The sequence below is a fragment of the Myotis brandtii genome, unplaced genomic scaffold (genome assembly GCF_000412655.1).
Source record: "Myotis brandtii unplaced genomic scaffold, ASM41265v1 scaffold1083, whole genome shotgun sequence".
Classification (NCBI taxonomy): Eukaryota; Metazoa; Chordata; class Mammalia; order Chiroptera; family Vespertilionidae; genus Myotis; species Myotis brandtii.
The window spans coordinates 554,441-559,645 of NW_005353685.1; positions in this window are offsets into that span (position 1 = coordinate 554,441).

The window sequence follows — 5,205 nt, forward strand, 5'->3', positions numbered from 1 at the left end:
TGTGCTGTATCATAAGGGTACCACCCTCATGCCCCCAAGGTGGCGGCCAGGGGCTTCATGGCTACATGCTTCTTCCTTTATATCTTGTTTGAAAAAGAGAGTAGTATGTCTTTGTTTCAGCATTCCCAGCAAATGCCTCAAGCCTCACTCGCATTGGACCAACTTAAGTCTCATGCCCATTCCTGAACCAGTTATTGAGCTGGAAGATGGAGTGGAACTCTGGGGTCAAGCTTTCCTGAACCACGTGGCTCACCGAATGGAGAGGGAGACTGTGGAGAAAGGAGAAGGGAGGAGTGTGTGCCGGGACCCAGGAAAGGTCTTCTCTGTTAATGGATTGGAAGTCAGGGTTTAGAGAGATCATGATCAGAATAAACTCTTTGGGTGGTATTGTTCATTGAGGTGGGGAGCAAGAGAAGCAGGTTTAGGGAAGAAGATGATGAGTTCAGCTGTGCTAGCCGCGCTCAGGATATCCAAGAGGAGATGCCAACTAGACAGTTGGATGGGCCAGCCTGCAGCCCAGAGCAGAGGTCCTGGCTAAAGACAGAGATTTGCGTGTTGTTGACTTACCTGATCCCAAAACTTGTACTTTTAATCAGAAGGCATATTTTACATTAGTTTTAAAGTCTGTTCAATTGCCATAGCAACTCTCTGTGGCCAGGGAACATTTAATCACATAACAGTTATATTTATAGCTCACTTGTAATATATATTCTTTTAATGCTCACCGCTATTGCTTTCCCATTTTAGAGATGTTAAATCTGAGACATAGAAGGGTTACAGCTGAGCTCACAGAGCTAATGAAGAGTAGCACTGGGATTTGAATGAAGAAAGTGTGACCTAGAGTCCTTATTCATAATGTCTGAGCATACTATTTTTCTCTCAGCTACAGAAACAGGAGGGGAGTGGCAACGATGGCCACAGGTAGATCAGTTTCTTACATAAAGCAGAATGGTTGCTCTGATTCTCAGTTCTCCCTGGGATGCTGGTCTTTGGGACTGAACTGCTTTTGAGGCAGCGCAGCCCTGGAGGTGAGAAGTCCTGTTTGCAGTGGTCATCTTGGACAGCAGCCTGGCAGGTGGGGAAGGAGCTGTCATGGGCAGAGACGTGAAACAGCTGAGCAAACCAAATGACACAGGCAACCATGAGTGAGTTTTGTAATGGGGGATTCTGGGCCTCTAGAACCTTCTCTTGAGCCATTCTTGCTAAATCCTCATCCTTCCTAAGCTGCTTTTGACAGCAAAACGGAGCTGAGAAAGGCTGAAGTGAAGGTATATGATTTTTTTCCTTAAGTAAAATAGATAGAAATGATAGTTCCTTTCGGTCATTTTGTTATATCTGTGTCTCTTTGTCCCCATTAGTACAGATAATTAAGAGCTAAGGATAAACCCTCTTTCTTGTTAAAATGCTATTTTTTCCACTAAAGCAGAATATCTATAGCTCTTTCCTCCCCTCTGCGAATGATATAAACAAGCGCAGAAAACAACCCTATGCCATGCATTAAATAAGCCAACCTCTAAACTACCCACATTATCTAGTGAGAGGATTTTTTTCCTGAATCAGACATTGATCATAATGGTCAAAATAATCCTTGGCACTTTCTCTAAGCTTGCTCATTATCATTCAATATGTTCAGCAGAATTATTAAATTTAAAATAATATGGTGCACCTGGTTGAGATGACGGTGAGAGATTTGGCTTCCTGTCTCTTCGTTAAGGATGAATTTGGCCCAAGGGTGTACTATGAACTTGGCAAATAGCATTATAATAGTGAGAGAATATTGCCTATTGGGTAGCAGGAGTTGATGATTAAATTTAAGTGTGTACTGTCCACATAAAACAAATAATGCTCTTTTTTTCTAACTTTTACTGTGAACATTCATCACTGGTGCTGGAGATGCACAGTTGCTAATTATTGTGTTTTTAACTTGTAATATACTGTAAATTTTGTATAATACTACTCTGACCTTATACAGAATAGAAAAGATGACAGGAGGCCTGTAATTATTGTATGGGAAAGAAATGCCTATAATTATCTACTATTTTTAGGACCAGTGTGCATGGCCTCTTAATTTTCATAAGCTTTAGACATTCACACATTTCCTATCTTTGCGTGTGGATGATAAATTTTCCTCAAATGAAATCAGAAGATATACTGTTAGATGAGGAGTTAGCCAACTGGGAGCTTGATTACAATGAACAACACAAGCTTTGGTGCCAGCTAAAAAAGCGAACATTTATTTGGATGAAATTTGTTTAAAGCAAGATTCAAAACATTAAACACACACACACAGACACCATATTACTATATTGGGGCCTGATAACGTGATTATTTGTTAGAGAATTGGTTAAATTACCTTGTGGAAAAGCATTAACCTAACAAAGAGAAAACCTCTAGGACATTTATCACATGTAGGGTGATTATGACAGCATGTTCTTATTAGAGATGAATATTTTGTGCTCATTAAGGTTACCCCCTTGAGTGCTCAAGGATGCAAAGTGTATTGCAGTGAAGTGCTATAGTTCTATTGTCTTGTGAGCACTTGCCGTTGGCTGTGGTGTTTCCTTCCAAGTTAAGGGGCCTCTAGTCCCAGCCCTGGCAGGGCCTGTATCAAAGCCACTGGGCAAATGGAACAGACTGGGAGGTTTTTAATTCAAACACTGCAGGGATCTATCTGCAAGAATTGAGAGTGCTATGGAGAAATCGCTGGTCTCCTAGTGTGGGATAGCAGGGGGGAAAGGTGGATGGACTGGTGAGGAGTTAGACGGGATCAGGCAGTTTAGGGTAAGGACCATGGGGAGAGAAGATGGTAGATAAGGAGGAAATAAACCAGATGGCCAGGATGTGAGCAAGATAGGCGGAATGTGACAGTCAACCATTGAGCTTCCCTCCCTCCTGAACCCAAAAGCGGGAACCAAAAGTGGGGAGATGAGGGCAAAAGGAGATTGGCTGGTGTTTCTTTGAAAGAGCCAATAGAGGGCAAGAGCAGGACAATTTAAACCCCTACAGCAGTGAGCTTCTGCGATAACCGGCTCAGGTCCCCGCCCTGCTACAGGGAGCTTTTCTGTAATAAAACCTCTGCTTACCTCTTGGTCCATGAAACTCATTCTTCGATTTTGCGAGACCACGAACCTGGACTCGACTCAAATTTTGATATCACTAGGCCCCTGGGGAGTCTCCAGTGAGCCCCACTTGAAGGAAATTCAATCCACAAGATTCTAAACTGAAACTATAGGCAAACTCAAACTGCCTACTTTATAAAGGGATTTTTCACTATAAAAATAATTAGAAGTGACTTACCCCAAAGTAGCAAGTTTTTTCTGGCTGTTTCTGTTTTGTTTGCTTTTATAGAAACGACTATTACTGTTATTAGCCTACTGGAAATTACACATGTGCAATTACAATGTAAAAGGTTGTATACAGCTATCAAAAAATATCCTCAGAAATATGAAACCCCACCCTAATCCCTCCCCCTACCTCATATGTTTTAATCTAAGACACGACAGAAAAGCACATTTAAAGTTTTGATTGGTTGGTTTATTGAGGTTTTTAATGACCATGTAATAGAGAATTCTTAATAATTGAGAGTTGGCAGGATGTTTATTATGCATCATGTCCAAGAGCTCAGAGCCCATAAATACCTGGGTTAGTCAATCTATAGTTTGTTCAATACATATCTTGAAAAAAATAAGGACATTTATTTATTTATTTGATACTTAATTTTTAAAAATATGTTTTTATTGATTTTTTTTTTTTTTCAGGTTACGTGTTTTTATTTACATTATGTCTTCTGGTATTCGCACTAAACTAGAAGGTAGGTATTATTATGCCCATTTTATAAATGAGAAGACTGAGCCAGAGACAAGACTGCAAGCCCAGGAAATATACCACCTCCACTCTGCCAGCTACAGGGAACTCGTGGTAAAAGGACAGGAGGTCCCCTCAGCCGCTGCCACAAGGTCCTTGCTTCCTTAATGGCTGTAGTCAGATCTAGGAGGGAGAGAATAAACGGAAGGCACAAAATGGTTCATTTAGAGAGACTTATCCAACAAAAGTTGAGCTCACATTTGCACATCAGGAAAAATCCTAGCTGCTACTGTAAAAGGCCATCTCAGAAGAATGGAACACAGAAGGGATTAAATCATAAGGGAAAAGTTCTCTCCAGTTTGTATTTCCTTTACATAACTATTATTTTAAGTTTTACTAATTTAACTTTATATCCTCTACCTAACCTGTTTATTCTTGCAAAAAAAAAATAATAAATCTAAAACTAAGGCTAGGGGACAGCGATGAGACACTGTGTGGAAAGCAAGGTTGAGAAGCAGAAGGTCACACCCTTTACTCTGAGGCCCAGCCACCGAACAGTTCTGTTCCACCTTAAGAAGCCTTTGCCGCTCCCGCAGCAAGAGGCACTCGGCTCCGCCCACTCCCGTGTCAGCTTCGACCCGGGAACGTGGGGACGGGGGGAGAGGCGCACTGAATGGAAAGATTGGCGCCAGGGCTGCAGGGTCTCTCCTTCCCCGGACTCTCCCCGCCCGGGAAGGAGCGTGTAGAGCACCCGGCATTGGGGTTCTTTCCCAATGTACTCGGGGTGGGGATGTGTCCTACTAAATTGGGGTGGAGGAGAAGTGAGGGGTGGGGCTCATCTTGGGGTGGAGTCGAAGGGGAAAAATAAGGACATTTATTTATTTATTTGATACTTAATTTTTAAAAATATGTTTTTATTGATTTTTTTTTTAGAAAGAGAGGAAGGGAGAGGGATAGAGAGATACACACATCCATGAGAGAGAAACATCATCGATTGGCTACCTCCTGCACGCCCTCCACAGAGGACCAAGCCCACAACCCCGGGCATGTGCCCAGACCAGGAATCAAACCAGCGGCCTCTTGGTTCCTGGGTTGATGCTTAACCACTGAGCTACACTGGCTGGGCAGGATACTTTAAATAAACAGACAAGAGAGGAGAGACCAAGATGGCGGCATAGGTAAACACCGGAGACTGCTGCCGCAACCACTTCAAAAATACAACTAAAAGACGGAACGGACATCACCCAGAACCACAGGAAGGCTGGCTGAGGAGGGACTCTTCAACTAGAAGGAAAGACAACAGCATACCGAGGCTCAGAGGAGGCGCAGTGTGGAAAATACTCAGGTGCGGAGGTGCGTGCGCAAAGCGGGCTGGTGGCTGAGGGCGCGGTTGTCGTTTTC